The sequence below is a fragment of the Ambystoma mexicanum genome, chromosome 12 (assembly GCF_040938575.1).
Source record: "Ambystoma mexicanum isolate Mex_15411 chromosome 12, UKY_AmexF1_1, whole genome shotgun sequence".
Lineage (NCBI taxonomy): Eukaryota > Metazoa > Chordata > Amphibia > Caudata > Ambystomatidae > Ambystoma > Ambystoma mexicanum.
This window is the reverse complement of record NC_090936.1, coordinates 966,273,466-966,289,951: the sequence shown is the minus strand read 5'-3', so window position 1 is coordinate 966,289,951 and position 16,486 is coordinate 966,273,466. Positions and strand designations below refer to the sequence as shown.

General features: G+C 45.8%; 1 protein-coding gene across 1 annotated transcript in view; it reads right to left on the bottom strand.

Annotated features, from left to right (window-relative positions):
* LOC138514145 (zinc finger protein 91-like) overlaps positions 1–16,402 on the bottom strand; it is a 266,103-nt gene extending 249,701 nt beyond the window's left edge. Inside the window, exon 1 of the mRNA XM_069629446.1 lies at positions 16,346–16,402. The gene's annotated coding sequence lies outside the window, so the exon portion shown is untranslated. The remainder of the gene's footprint in view (positions 1–16,345) is intronic.
* Positions 16,403–16,486: the final 84 nt, after the last annotated feature.

Here is a 16,486-nt window from a genome sequence, read left to right as displayed (position 1 = left end):
ACTAGTCACCAAGATCTTCCATCATGAAAAACTTATATTAATAAACATCTATGATCCCCCTAATATGGTAGGGACCAAGGAGAACGTCCAAGTTTTGGGGTCTATCTGGGAGATTTTAATGCTAAGATCAGTGCACTCCCTCTGAATGAAGATAATATTAACATGAAACTATCGTCTGATGTTAGCAGAACTAGATCTAATAAACAAGGGCAGATGTGGTATACACTTCTTGCTGTACATGAGCTAGTTAAATTGAATGGATTTACCCCAAGTCATATTGGCACTGCATTCACGCGTATAGAAGGAAGATCAGCGGCAACCCTTGACTATGTATTTTCGAACACAAGTGGGCTACAATTTATTAAAGATATGAGCGTAGTCATTGGCGAGAGGAGAGTGACTATCTGCCATTATGTATATTAATGGTATTTCCTAAAAATATGACAGCAATAGTAGATCAGAATGGCAATGGTCAATTATATGTAAACAAGGGTCAAAATCGGTATGGCACCTGCAAAATCTTGACTGTGCAAATAGTGCAGCTAATGAGTTTTTACATCGATTTATAGCTGAGGGAACAACTGGGGAGAATACCAACGAAAAGATGATGGACAACTTCTCGATGATGATGCAAAATATCCAAACACATTTAGTAGAAACACGTGCTTATAATTTTTCAGCAGAAAGATGCAATAAAAAAGGAGTCAACTGCGGAAAGGCCATGATAAGTTTATTAATAATGAAAAAAAGAACATGCGTAGGGTAATAAAGAGAACTATCACCCAGCACAAAACTGGTGAAATATCAACTTCGGTGCCCATGCGAATTTAAAATATTAAGAAGGGTATTCCAAGATGGCCGCCGGGGTAGGGAGACGTGTATAGGTCTCTCTCCAGCTGGGCCGCGGCAAAGAACCACATTAAAGAAGGATAGAGCACACAAAAACAGGGAAATCCTACCCGAAACACGATTATAGCACCCGATGCACCCGACAAGAGAGCTGTCCGCGCAGGAGCAGCTGAGCAGAGACGCGGGAGTGAAGAAGCAGAGAAGCGCTGCCGTCCCTCTCCCTCCAGGGAACATCGCAGGCCACCGCAGTAGAGAGGGGACCCGCCGTGTGAGGCCGGCGGCCACAACTGAAGCCCCAGCAACGCGGAGCACTCTAGGTTGCACACGGGTGCGGCTGAGTGCCTCCCCTCAGGGCAGCGACGGGCGCCCACTCCACAGAGCCAGCCCTCCAGAGAGAAGTGCCGCGGAGGGGCGGGAGTGCCGCGGAGATTAACGCGAGGCCCCACATCAAGGGAAGTGGAGCGCCAGGGCCTAGATCACACGCACTTCGCCATCAGTCGCCGGGAGGCACAAAAGGTGAGCGCACCCCCACACAGCAAAGAAGACACAGGAGGTAATTAAACCGAAGAGGGCACCCAGCCTGTAAAAAACTCTGCTCGGCGGCCCGTGCCACCCATCAACCTGGCCATAGAGAGGGGGAAGGGCGGACAGGGAAAAAGGAGAGCACAAAACAAGCACGGAACCCCCCCAGATAAAGCCCTTCGCGGATTGGGGGGCAACCGACTACAACCTTCCAGATCGATCAACGGGGACCCCCGACAGCAGGAGGGCATCAGAGTCAGCACCCCCCCACCACAAAAATTACTACTGCCCCCGAACAGCACTACCTCCGCCGGGTGTTAAACCAAAGGTGCAACAAGCAGAGGAAACAGCCCGGAAGTCACCACAAGGCGCCCTCCCTTTCCCCAAGCAGCGGAACTACCCCTTGGAGGACATGTCTAAAGCAAAAGGGAAGGGGGGGGCTCTACACTTCCGAACTGACAGCCAGCCAAAAAAGACGCAAATCTGGTCGTCAGATACCCAGGTTCATACCAGAGGAAGGGCACAGGAAGACCCCCCCAGGGGACCGCAACCATCCCAACACATGCCAAACACCCCCATCAAGGGATGACATGCACTCATGGTTCATGGAGTTACAGGACAAGTTTATGAGCACGGTCCAGGACCAATTCGCCACAATGAGAAATGAAATGTAGCAGGTGGTCCAAGTAGTAAGGATGGATGTGGCCAAACTAGTAGAGAGGACAGACACAATTGAGAGAATCGTCCAGAACATAGAAGAAGCACAGCAAAACAGCGAGACACCTGAACACCTGGTGAGGCTGACCCACAACCTAGAGGTCCAATGTGAGGACCTAGAAAATGGGTCCCGTAGGTCCAACATCCGAATCAAGAACATGGCGGAATCGGTACTCGATAAGGACCTTAAAAGTGCGGTCCAGGAAGTGTTCAGAGACATTCTGGAGGAGCAAGAGGCAGAAACCATAGGGATCGACAGGGTTCACAGAGTGGGCCCGAAAAGAACAGGGGCGCCAGGGGAAAGACCAAGATATGTGCTGGCAACCCTCTCCTCATACCCGCAAAAAGAACAAATCTTAAAGAGGGCGCGACAATTGGACCACATTAGGATGAATGGGACGGATATCCACCTATATCAAGATCTGGCCCGAGTGACTCTACAGAAAAGAAGAGATATGGCACTGTTAGTAAAGGAACTAGTGGCGAAGGAAATACGATACATGTGGACATTCCCGTTCGGCCTCCTATTCACCTGGGAAGACAAGCAAAGAAGAGTGACCACTTGCGACGAAGGGCTACACATAATGGACATGCAAGCAGAGGGGCGGATGGAAGGGGCAACAAACCAAGTGGAGGGTACCACAAAAGGCTGAGAGGCTGGGAGAGGTACGGCAAAAGAAGAAGCAAAACGGGTAGAGAAGTGATCATGTAAGGATATCCGGAGAATGCACAAATCAACGGCCCGGCAAAGGGCCCCTGGAACCGAAACTCAGGAAGGACTGAGGAAAATGCGGGGTATAGGAACCCCTGTGAAGTTCACACCGATTTCATTGAGGGCCGGGAGCAATAGGCTCAACGCCCTAGCATCCTTAGGTACCCGGGCCCTCCTCAGGACTAAGTTGGGGGGGACTCCGGAAGAAGAATCATAAATATTCACAACGGGCTAAGACAAAATGGGGAAACTTAGAATCCTGACATATAGCATAAGGGGCCTGAACTCCCCTGTGAAGAGGAAAAAGGTAGAGACCATGCTGAAAAAGGAAAAGGCAAACATTCTGCTACTACAAGAAACCCACATAAAAGCCCAGGACAAACAGAAAGTACATCTCAAGGGGTACAAGATCTGGGCGCAATCAAATGCCAAAGATAGAAGGGTAGGGGTGTTGATAGTAGTAAAAGAGGGAGCGGACGTGGTACTAACAGACAGGCTAATGGATAGGGAAGGGGGGGTTCGCGTTCGTCAACGTTAAGACAGACGGATGCCGCCTAACCCTGGCTATGATATATGCACCTAACACGGGTCAAGATGGTTTCCTTCGAGACTCGATGGAGAAGTTTGAGGGCTTTGCAAAGGGCAAAGCGATTTTGGGGGGAGATCTAAACATAGCTTGGCATCCACAAACAGAAACAGGTGCACCTTCCAAGCATCTCAAGCAAAAGATGGCACTTTGTGACGTATGGAGGGAACTCAAGGGCCAACAGAGAGGCTACACGTACTTTTTGCATGTGTATAATACAATGTCAAGAATAGACTATTTCTGGATGTCGGTGGGCCTCATGGGCAAAATTCAAGGAATAGAAACGGGCTCGATATCATTATCAGACCATGCCCCGCTATGGCTGGAGGTGAAGACTCCAGGGAAGGGGGATGGGGGGCTATGGCGCTGGAGGCTCCCACAGGATATTTTCCTAGACCCGACACTGGATGAAGTGGTAAGGGATAAGATCACAGAATATTTTGCACAAAACGATACAGGAGACGTCCCATTGGGAACAGTCTGGGAGGCATTCAAAGCAGTAATCCGCGGCCACCTCATAGCACTGAACGCCACTAACGACAGTCAGAGGCACAGCTGGGGAAAAGGAACTCGAAGAAAAAAAATAATGGACACACAAGAGAAGCTACTGACCCATTCCTCCAGCAGCCCCAAGAAGGCTCTAAGACACGTGCAGGGGCAACTGGAAATGAATCGCACCAAAGAGGCAGAGAAATCCCTCCAGTACCTTAAACAACAATACTATATAAAAGCCAACAAGGCAAATAGATATCTGGCGAGACAGCTACGCGAAAAACCAAAGACAACGACCATCATGAATATCCGAAATTCACAAGGAGAAAATCAAACGTGCACCCATGATATAGGGAAGGCCTTTAGGGCATTCTATCAAAAACTTTATGCAACAGAACACCCGAATGGAACGGACCAAGACACATACTTACAATCTCTCCCCATTCCTAAAATCCCAGAAGAAGACAGAAAAGCATTAGAGAACCCGATCAGCGAAGAGGAAGAAGGCAATAGCTGGACTTCCAAATAACAAGGCACCCGGCCTGGATGGCTTCACAGCCCCATTCTATAAAAAATATGCAGACATACCCACCCCTGTTTTGACGAGACTCTTAAACTCCTTCAAAGAAAATGGAAACATGACCCCGTCAATGAATGAAGCTAAAGTATTGGTATTTCGTAAAGCAAGGAAAGACCCATCCCTCCCCAGCTCCTACCGCCCCATAGCATTGATTAATTTGGACTCCAAGATTTACACAAAAATTCTGGCAACAAGGCTATCCCCACTACTGCCCAGTTTAATTAACACTGACCAATCAGGTTTTATACCAGGGAGACAAATACACGATAATCTGAGAAGACTAATACAAATAGTAGAAAAGACAGGCGTTACACACTCCCCGGCAGCCCTGCTTTCACTAGATGCCGAAAAGGCTTTTGACCGGGTAGAGTGGTCAATACTATTCAAAGCACTAAAGTGTATGGGATTTGGAGAACAATTTATGAGCATGGTAAAAGCCAATTATAACTCCCCAACAATCAGTACAGCCATAAATGGCAAGGTCACCGACAAGGTAGAGATAACAAGGGGCACCAAGCAGGGATGTCCGTTTCCCGCCTCCTCTATGCCATAATTCTAGAACCACTGCTAATCAAAATCAGGGAGTCAGTTCGCATAACGGGGATAGAAATGGCAGGAACACAGCATAAAGTAATAGCGTATGCAGATGACATGCTGCTGGCCTTAGCGGACCCGGGGAGGACATTAACCATAGCAATTAAAGAACTGGAGACATTCGGGGCAATCTCTGGCCTCAAAATTAACAGGAAAAAAAAATATGGAGATATTACTCCTGGCAGGTGAGAGAACAGAAACAGCAGGAGGGGCAGCAACACTAGACCTAAAAATAGCACAAAAGGGAATCAAGTACCTGGGGATAACTTTGACACACAAGATAGACGCACTGTATATTGAGAACTACCCCCCAATTCTGTAACGGGTAAGGAGGGATCCCGAGCGTTGGAGTCCCCTGATGGTCTCATGGTGGGGCAGAATCCAGGCGGTAAAAATGAACAGTCTCCCCAGAATGCTATACTATTTTCAGGCTCTCCCAATTAAGATCCCCAAATCATTCTTTAAAGCACTGTCCAAAGCGATCTCGACCTATATTCGGTTCACTCCTGTTCCTCCAAAACTATCAAGGACCACATCGACTCCCTGGCTCCTGCCCCGGCTGATTTCTGCAACCACTCCTACATCACCGGAGTCTTCCCAACCCCCCTGAAGCACACCCTTGTGCACCCTCTTCTTAAGAAACCCTCTGCCGACCCCTCCTGCCCGGGTAACTATTGCCCAATTTCCATTACTCCCTTCCTGGGTATGCTCCTGGAGAAACTGGCCCTCTCCCAACTTAATCTCTACGCTGAAGCTGTTGGTTGTCTTCATGACCATCAGTCTGGCTTCGGAGCTTCCAGAAGCACGGAAACTGCTCTCCTGAACATCCGTGAAGACCTGCTCTCCAATCTTGACTCTAACACCCCTTGTTTCCTCATCCTGCTTGATCTCTCTTCTGCCTTTGACACTGTTAACCATGCCATCCTGCTCAACCGTCTCTGTGATAACCTGGGAATCACTGGTCAGGCTCTGGCGTGGCTGACTTCTTTCCTCTCCGACCGACCCTCCCAGGTCAAACTTGGGTCCTTCCTCTCTGATACCTTTTTCTCTAACTGTGGTATCCCCCACGGATCCAACCTCTCTCCCTGGCTGTTCAACCAATACCTGGCACTCCTTGCCCACCGCATCGCCGTCTCTGCCAAAATTTCCAGTGCTATGCGGATGATACCCTGCTCATTTTCATGCTTCCCTCAGCCTCCTCCTCTCCTTCCCTCCTCTCCGACTGTCTTTCTGCTATGCAGGAATGGTGTGCTGCCAATGACCTCTGCCTTAATGCCAGTAAGACTGAGATTCTACTCATCGGCACACCCACTCCCTCCTTCCCTGCAGCTCTCTGGCCGGCCTCTCTTGGCCCTCTTCCTGCTCCCACCTGCAAGGCTGGAAACCTCAGGGTCATTTTCGATTCCACTCTCTCCTTCTCTCCTCACATCTCTGACGTCTCTAAGAAGTCACACTACCAGTTGCACCTCCTCAGAGCTATTCTTCCTTTCCTCTCCTTCCCCCAGAAGCTCACCATCTCCAGAGCCCTGGTTCTCTCTAGGCTGGACTATTGTAACAGTCTCTATGTTAATATGCCTGCCTCTATTCTCCGCCCTCTTCAATTTATCCAGAACAGTACTGCGAGATTTAACCTTAGCTTCAAGCCCAGGGATTGTATCTCTCCAGGACTGAAATCCCTGCACTGGCTTACAGTAGCTGCGAGGATTAAGTTCAAAACCCATTGCATTGTCCACAAGGCCTTCTGGGGCCTGGGGCCGCATTACCTTCAACTCTCTCTTCCCAAATATCTTCCTTCTCGAGCCCTTCGCTCATCCGCCTCCAACTCCCTCAGGGTCAGTCGCTTCTCCAAGCAACGAGTTGGTGGTAGATCTCTCTCTTCAGCAGGGGCCTCCCTCTGGAACAGCCTTCCTGCCTCTCTGAAACTTGAGGAAAACCATCTCCGGTTCCGGAAGCACCTCAAAACCCTCCTCTTTGCCTCCGCTTTCTCTCCCTCTCTCCCCTGCTGAATTCCTGGCTGAAATTGCACTGGTTAACTGGCCACCCCTTCTGATCTTGGGCCCAGGCCTTGCCAGCTGCACACCTGCACTGCCTCTGTGATAACCCCATGGACTGTTTTTATGCATCCCTACAGTCCCCCTACCAGGACTTATGTCTGCACTTACCCCCCACTGCCACCAGTTGGCCGTTTTATTATCTTATTTATTCTACTATCCTTGTACTGCACTTTCCTCTCTCCCCTCCCCGACGCACTTTCCCTCTCCCCCCTTCCCTGCACTTGCGCGATTTGAATGACACTTAGCCTAGTAAGATCGTTGTCTGTCCTTGTGTAAAGGCGCGTTATAAATGCCATATCATATCATAACATATATATGGAGCAGGAAACCACCACGGATCGCCACAACAACCCGCACAGCTCCGACCAGGGCGGGGGGAATGTCCCTTCCACACTTCTGCAAATACCCTCAGGCAGCACAACTATGGGTTCTGAGGGAATGGCTGGGAGACAACCAACAAACAGTATGGGTGACAAGATCGGGTGGTAGCCAGATCCTCATTGGAGGAAACCCTATGGAAAACTAAACATAGGCACCCTAATCTACGCACCAGCGAGATCATGAAAACCACCATGGAGACCTGGGATGACGAAACACGGAGGGGCATCATGACCACGGTGGAAGGCCCCTTCACACCCATCTGCCGGAACCCCCAATTCCCGCCGGGAATGTAACGAGGTGCCTTTGAAAAATGGGAAGCCGCGGGATGCACAAAAATAGGGGAAATGTTTCAAGACGAAGAAATAAGATCATTCAAAGAGTGCAAAGCTCTACTAAACCTAACAGAGGCGGACAGGTACAAATATGAACAGCTCAGACATTGGCTGGCGACACCAGACGTCAAAACGGCAGCCACAAGGGACCTCACTCCATTTGAAAAGTACCTAATAACCAACTCGGGGTCAAGAAAGCTGGTCTCCTCTCTATATTGCTTTATATATTCCCAAGAAGAAGTCAAATGGGCCTACATGGTCAAATGGGCGAGGACATTGGGGGAGGATATTCCTAAACAGCAGTGGGTGGATCTGTGGAATAGCATTCCAAAAATGACCCGATCAGTGCAAAAAAGGGAAATGTGGCTAAAAATCGTAACTCAATGGCATTATACGCCGGAGAGACTACCCAACACATGCTGGAGAGGCTGCACAGAGGTGGGCACGTGGAAGCACATCTGGTGGGACTGCCGGGGGATCAAAGGCTTTTGGTCAGAAGTAAAGACGGAAATGAAAAAGATCTTCCTGGATGTGGAACAGTTAGGGGAAAGAGTGTGGCTATGCGGAATGAAAGACCAGTCGGCCAAGAAATTCAAGAAATCACAATGGGGAAGCTTCATGGGCCTACTCATAGCTGCTTGGGCGACAATAGCCCAAAACTGGAAAAAACAAGAACCACCACTACTGTACGCATGGCTACAGAATGTATGGTCACAATCGACCATGGAAAAGCTTGCACATACCATACAGGGTTCAAAAGAAACCTTCACAAAGGAATGGGGAGAGGTTCTGGACTACCTGCAATCAGACTACATGGAACAATGGTGCCCGCACAATATCAGAATATCAGACATATTTAAGTCATAGACATTTCCAAGAACAACATAGACAAAGAAAAGATCTTCCGGGGCGGAAGGGGGAAGGGAGGGTGGGGGGAGTTGGGGGACAATTACCAGTTCTCTGTTTGTATTTGAAAATAATAGAATATATATATTTTTTTTAAATATATTAAGAAGAATTATAGAAGCTGGTTGAAAAAGCATGGACATGAGTGTGAGATAGTTAAAAGGAAAAATATTGCCCAACTTGCACTCTCTTATAACTCTTCAGGAATATGGCAAATACTACGCAGTGGTTAAAAAAAAAAAAAAAAAAAAAAAAAAAGAGAGAGATTTGCCTATTAATTGTATTCCCGAAGAGAAATGCAGTCAACATATAGAAGTAACACTGGGTCGAGTCGAAAAAAGTGCAGAGACCTTTTCACTCCCTGTGGTTACATGGGAGTGCAAGGCGTCAATTCTAGACATTATAGCGATAATAGAAAAGCTAAACAATTCTCGTGCTGTGGGTCCCGATGGCACATGTAATCTATGAATTAAAAAAAAGCACCAGCAACATGGGCCGCAGCTCTTCATCTGTTGTTCACCCAAATTGGGAAGGTAGGGACTATCCCAAAGCCATGGCATACTAGCCATATTCTGACAGTTCACAAAAAAGGGGCATGGGACAATCCTGCCAACTTCCGAATGTTGGCTATGTTAGACATTCCGTCTAACATTTGTGCATGTGTGCTTCTTTGAAAATTGAATGAGTGGATAACGGATAAGAAGATTCTGCCACCGAATCAAATTGGTTTAGAGCGAAATCGAGCACAACGCATAATTTATTTATGTTAACATCAGCTATTGAACATGCCTGGATAAAAAGAGAACTGAATGTCTATTGTGCCTGTATAGATTTCTCTGCCGCATTTGATACAGGGATGAGAAACCGCCTATGGTGGAAGTTATAAACTCCTGGAACATTCCGAAAGGACTATTGAGAATGCTCATGTTATACTCAGATAGAAATGTCCGTCTGCGCTTGTATGCTAAGGGCAGTCTTTCGGGGATGATGTCTACTAGCAGAGAAGTGAAGCAAGGCTGCATAGTGTCGGCCACCCTATTCAATCTATATCTGGCGGATATGCAAGAAGACTTTGCTAACACCGATGCAAATCCAGTAAAGATAAGCATAATGGTGCTTGGATGGTTGGCTTATACGGATGACTTGGTGATCTTGGATTACACTCCTAGGAGGTCTTCAGCGCATGCTTGATACTCTAGCTGCTTATTCTAGTGTTAATGGGATAACCATCAACATTGAGAAAAGTAAAGTGATGGTCTTTTCTGTAAAAAAATCTCCCAAGAAATTTGTGTGGAAACTTAACAATAAGATGTTAGAACAAGTCACTACCTATAAATATCTTGGCATAGTGATTGACGAGAAGACAACTTGGGATGACCATTGGACAGGCACTAAAGAATGCTGCCTCATAGCATTAAATGCCCTTAGTACTTTCATTGGGAGAAATGGGGGATATTCTGTAACAGCGATTTTGACATTATATACATGGCGAAACTGAGAGCTATCCTGTTGTATGCCGTAGCAATATGGGGACGCAAATTTGTTAAGAGATTAGTTGCATTCGAAGCCAAGATGTTACGCAAACTAATGCGGATGCCCCAGAACATATCTGTGGAGTATTTTTTTCTGGAGTTTGACCTTAAAGGAGTGTGGTCTGCACATATAAGCCAATCTGTATTGCTCTTTGATAATCTATGTATTAACTTCAGATACAATCACAGTATTCTATGTCCAGGTGCTTCTGAAGTTAGACGGCAGTATGAATCTTGGAATTTTAAAAGCTTTACATGGGAAATGGTCAGCAGGGTTTACGGAATCCCCTTAAAGCAGGGGCTAAAGTCTTGGTTAAAAATGAATTTGCAAGCATATAGTTATGACCAACACAGGAATAATTTATCGAATAAAGCAGATATTGGGTCTTACTGCCAAGTAAGGGCAACTCGAACATCTGTACCCAAGTACATTATAGCATATCCGAGTTTAAGAACATTTTGCACCCATCTATGAATTAAATTCAACATCTCAGAAGCATTGGAGACTAAGGGTGTGTGGCTGGGCCTGTGTTATGACAGGCGCCACTGCCGACTATGTTGGAATAATGTAATGGAATGGAATGTCTTTAACATTCATTAAGTGACTGCAATAGCTTGTTGTCGCTGCGTCATACGTTTTTAAAATCTTATAGTAATGCAATTGAGCTTAATGTAATAGTTGATTTATGGGGCACATTTTTATTGGGTGATATTAAACATATATTTTATAGTGTCTTTTTATCTGAAGATTGGGGAGATTTTAAATGACTTGAATAGAGTTTATATTTTATCACGTAAAATGTTTAATATGTCTGATTATGTATAAAATTACATGGATTATGTAAATGTCATGTTATACAAAGCCATTTTGGCTACAAGTAGATCAATAAAAAACAAACTTAAAAAGTTGAATGACACTGCCTTGGTCAGATTGCCAAGTCAATTCTTTGGGCCAGTGATTCGCTCCTCTAGAGGAAACAAGTACATGTGGACTGTGATATGCTTGTTCGCAAAGTGGGTGGAGTGTGTTTGTTGCAGCCCTGAATTGTAAGGCGGTGACAGCTGCCCCACTTATGATCAACCACATCTTGTCTTGTTTCGGCTTCCTGCAAAGGATTGAGTGAGATCGAGGAAGTCATTTTTCCAGTGGTGTGATGGCGAAGATGTGGGAGATTCTAGGGGTAAAAAGAAAACCCCACATTGCATACTGCACAGCTTTCAGCTGACGGTGGTGGCCAGAGGTACAACATTTTAAGTTGGTTTCCTTTTCTATCTCTATTCTCTCTTCCAACTGTCCTCTTCCAACAGTCTTTATTTCTCCTAATGGCCATTAGAACTACCCCATCTTCTGCAACAAAATTGTCTCAATTCAAGCTCATGACCAGACAAAAATGGTGTTACCTCAGCATCTGCTCTCTACAACTCAGGAGCAGACACTGACAACTGCGCCCACTACACATGAATACATAGAAAATGTAAGGTTCTTTGCTCATTGGTGGCACAGGGGGAGGGATCCACGTGGCACGATATATGAGTCTCAAAGCGGGCTGGACAAAGAATCCATTAAACACCTTGTTGTGCGACACCTTGATTGGGAAGGGAAGGAACTCCCCAGGTTGAGGGGGGCCTCTCGATAGACCGTTACAATCAGGCACGCTTTTGTGACGAGAGCAGTGCAAAGAGCACAGCAATGGCAGAGGAATGGAGGAAATATGGGGATAAGAAACAGAGTTAGTTTGGTTTGGTACACCGGCATGAGATGGCACACGCTGGTACCGGCAGTTCAAATGCAACTGGCCATGTCACTGCACCCAAATTCTTGGTAGTACACATTTGGAGTAACTATCTCAATGCCCTGGAAAGGTGAGACTACTGGGCCTGATGCAGGAGGGCATCAAAATCTTGGGGCAGATGTTGGGGGACACCAAAATTCTTTGGTCTGAGATTATCCGACAGAGTGGAGGGGTACAGGGTCCAATGTGGCCACGGAAAATACTAGGAGTTTAATAAGAGCATGGAGAAATGTATGCAGCTCGAAGGATTGGGGCTTTAAGGCCCAGAAAGCTTTGTGATAAGGACCCCATACATTTTGACTGGGATGGGTTGTACTTGTGAAATGCAGGTCATGATGTTTTCCTCCTAGACATCTTTGCAGCACTCAAGAGATCAGGATGAAAGTAAGAGATCACAGCGAGATCACAGAAAGTAAGAGGGCAGCAGCGGATATGGGGGGCCACCCCCAGAGCGTGACAGAGTTAAGGGGCGGTCCTAGCCAGGGAGGAGTCACTCTGCAGAAGCTGCCGTGAGCTTTACCCACTGGCTGCAAGAGCTAGGGTGGGGTTCTATGGGCACTGACACCCTTATGGACAATTGGGACTCCTTACAACTGCAGTGGCCATGGGTGACGCTCTTTACCGATGCATGGAAGGGACTGTCCTGGCAGAAAAATAAAGGAGATAAAAGCTAAAGTGATGGGTAACCAGTTTGTGTGAAGCCCGGGAATGGTGAGGGGCCACGGGGAGAGGCGTTTACACCAGGTCCACTCAGGACTGGGGCAAGGCTACGACCGCTCAGTAGTTGACTCCAATAAAGTGATCTGCATGTTTTCCAATACAAAATGTGAGTCTGTGCAATCGTTGGGATAAGGGCAAGAGGAATACAGTATGTCTGTGGGGAGGAGGGGCAAGTAGGTTTTAGCCCCGCTGAGCATCAAAGGTCTTTACATTTTCTTAACAAGCCAACCACTGCCTAGCACACACCAGATGGCTCCCCACTGTGACTTCACACCTTGATAAGGAAAGCAGGGTTCATGGTGTGTCACCATGCAGTCCATGGCAAATTAATGTAGTAATATGTGCGCAGCAATGATTTGTGCACTGCCCAAGTCACCAACCTGTTGGTTAATTGAGTCTACGTCGTGCTCCTCTATGTAACAACACATATGCCCGTTTTTGTCTGATGTATCCCATGTCCATACAATAGCACACTGGAAGACAATAATGGTGGAAAGGTACCCAGGGGATGTTGCTTCGCCAATCACATTTGAGCAGCACAGTCACATCATATCACAGGGCATTCAGAAGCTTCCAGGGGAAGAGCTAAATTGGCAGCAACGACAGGGGGAAATGGCCTTTTCAGAACGGGGGAGGATGGCCAAAATGGGGGGTTTTGAAGAAATGCCACTTGTTGGAAATTTCACACGGGAAATTCAACCTTGACGGCAAACTGCAGGTATAAGGACATGTGCCTCAAGTGTAGCAAGGACCATACTACTGTCAACTATGAGCAAAGACAGAAACAGGCATCCAAACAGAACAGTCAAAACAGAAGGGGGGTGGGGGACTAGGACGTTTGGAAGGGCTCTGATGAAAGTCAAGCTGGAAGTATTGTGGCCACTACTTAACGCGTATTACAAGGCAGCAGCGAAGACACTTTTTATTTCCCAACCTGTGCCATAATAGTTTTAGTGGGAGGAAGCCGCGCAACCTCAAGTCAGCGAATATTGAAGTATTCACGCGAGCCGGGGTGAGTACTTAAGGATTAATGTTTATTTATGATAACAACCGGCGCTCCGCACTGCGACCGTCTCTTACAATTCCATTCAAGTAACTGACTAGAACCCTTAGGTTAATTTCTAACTAAACACTCTAAGAGACGTCGCAGCGCGAGACCAAACAATCCAACTAAGAATACTACACCCCCCCCATAAATATTGAATGGAAACATGTGGCTTACATCGTAGTACAATTAACAAGACATAATGGCCATATGACTTACATCGTAGTACAATTAACAAGAAATAATGCTAGGACCAACATTTTTTTTTTCAACCATTTTCCAATGCCCTTGAGTAACATTTGACGACCTACCTACTCATAAATATGAATGCGTAGCCTAGAGAACATTTTGAGAAAGTAAAATGATAAATAAAACTAAACATAAAGTTTACATTTACTTAGGCATAACATAATCCCTGGACCAATATGGTAATCTTCCTTCTCTTGAACTTTGTGGAAGACTACGTCCAACTACATTTTCTACATCGTTACCTTGTTGCATATTCACATCCATTCCTTAACTTTGTCTCGCTACGTCCCTATCATCACTCTCCATTTCATTTACATTCTCCCTTCTAAACAGAACTTCATCTGTAAACAAATCATTTGCTCTTTTTTCTTTACCATAGACTCTGCATTCTTCCTGTTTGCCTCCCATCTCCATCTACTTACCCTGTCCAAATTCCATACCGCTCCCCCAGCAACTCTAACTGCTCTTCTAAACACTTGTATAACTTTAATTGGACTGCTATATTTAGAGTCGCCTTTCCTCACCTTACGACCACACTTAATCCGTACATAATCTCCTGGTGAGAGTCTCAATTTGGGTTCTCCAACATCCGGTTTACCACTAGACCTCTCATTTTTATTTTGATGCTTGAATAACTTATATTTCTTATCATCTACTACTTTCCTACGATTAACCCAATCTGGATTAAGTAAAGTATTTGGAGCTCTTCCTCTCATCAATTTAAAAGGTGACACATTCATTCTTCTCTTAACAGTCATCCTACTGCACCACACTTTCTCTTTGAGTACTTCATCCACCGACAAGTTATTACTCAATGCCAATTCTACAGCCTCTACAATCACGCGATTGCATCTCTCCACTAATCCATTGGTTTGAGGATGGTATAATGAAAACCTCCATTCAATTCCTGATCTTTTGGCAAACTCTCTTATCTCTTTACTTTTGAATTGAACTCCATTGTCACTCATTATCACTTTAGGGAATCCTTCCCTTCTACATATTTGCATAATGAACTTCATAATCTCTTGACTATCAATTTTACTCACAGCCTTAACTTCAAGCCACCCTGAATAGTAATCAACTAGTACTATCAGGAACTTTTTCTCTCCTATCAATTTCCCATATGGCCCCAACGATATCAATACCTACCATTTCCCATGGCGCTTCACCTTTGTGAATATCAATAGGCTTTGACTTTACAACTCTACAACTCTTATCGCTATTTTGACATGGGACCTGGCAGAACACTGCAACATACTCTGAAAGTATTACGGCAAGTGTGAAACTGCAGTGGAGTGAAAATCCGTTCTTAATCCTCGTTGCCAATTGAAGTATTCACGCAAGCCGGGGTGAGTACTTAAGGATTAATGTTTATTTATGATAACAACCGGCGCCCCGCACTGCGACCGTCTCTTACAAATCCCTTCAAGTAACGGACTAGAACCCTTAGGTTAATTTCTAACTAAACACTCTAAGAGACGTTGCAGCGCGAGACCAAACAATCCAACTAAGAATACTACAAATATCAAGCAGGGATAGTGGAGCAGCCCCTTGCTTAATGACATTACATCCTGTTGGATTGTGCTACAGCTGCAGTCAGATTGTGCTATTGCTACATAAATAATGCAACATAGGGTTAAAATTGCTGAAGCACAGCTCCAATTCCCCCGGTAGGACGGCACCAAGGTACCATATTGTTAAATTAGTAAAATTCCTCACAGGCGGCTTTGCAGGGCAGTAAAAAATGACATTACATGCAGTGAGATTTTGCCTGTGCAACACAGGGTTAATACTGACCTGTACAACATAGAGTTAAAATTGCTAAAACTCCTCCCAAGCACACTGTCAGAAAATACTACCAAAAGTACCGTCAAAAAAATGCTATTGGTAGCATTTTCTGCAGCATAGCAAAACCTGATGTTACAACTGTTGTCAGATTTTGCTACCATTTCTGACACAGCATGTTTTGACGTTACAGTGGCGCAGGTAATATATGTGTAGTCACTTATAACAGAGTACGGTCTGTGTAGTAACTGTACAGCAGTTACTGCGTCTACGAGCATTCCATAGCCTGAACTGGACCGTAAATGAGACTGGGGCAGCTACAGTTTCTACGACACCAACAATGACAAGGCTGCCCTGTGGCATTTCAAAACTTAAACGTGCCTTTCCAGAGGTTGCAAAAGTGCTCCTCTTGCCAATATAACAACAAAGGGGTGAGATGGATAATAAAAGAAATGCATATATAATTCACTACAAGAGATGGCTCGCATTCACTCACCTGATGCGGCCTGGAAACTGAACAGTGGATTTTCGTAAAGGGAGGCGTTATGTTGCTTTCGTTATCAATTGAAACACACATGTAAAGTTACTATCAGAACCGATAACATTGTGTGTTTGTTAAAAAATGTGCCGACATTTA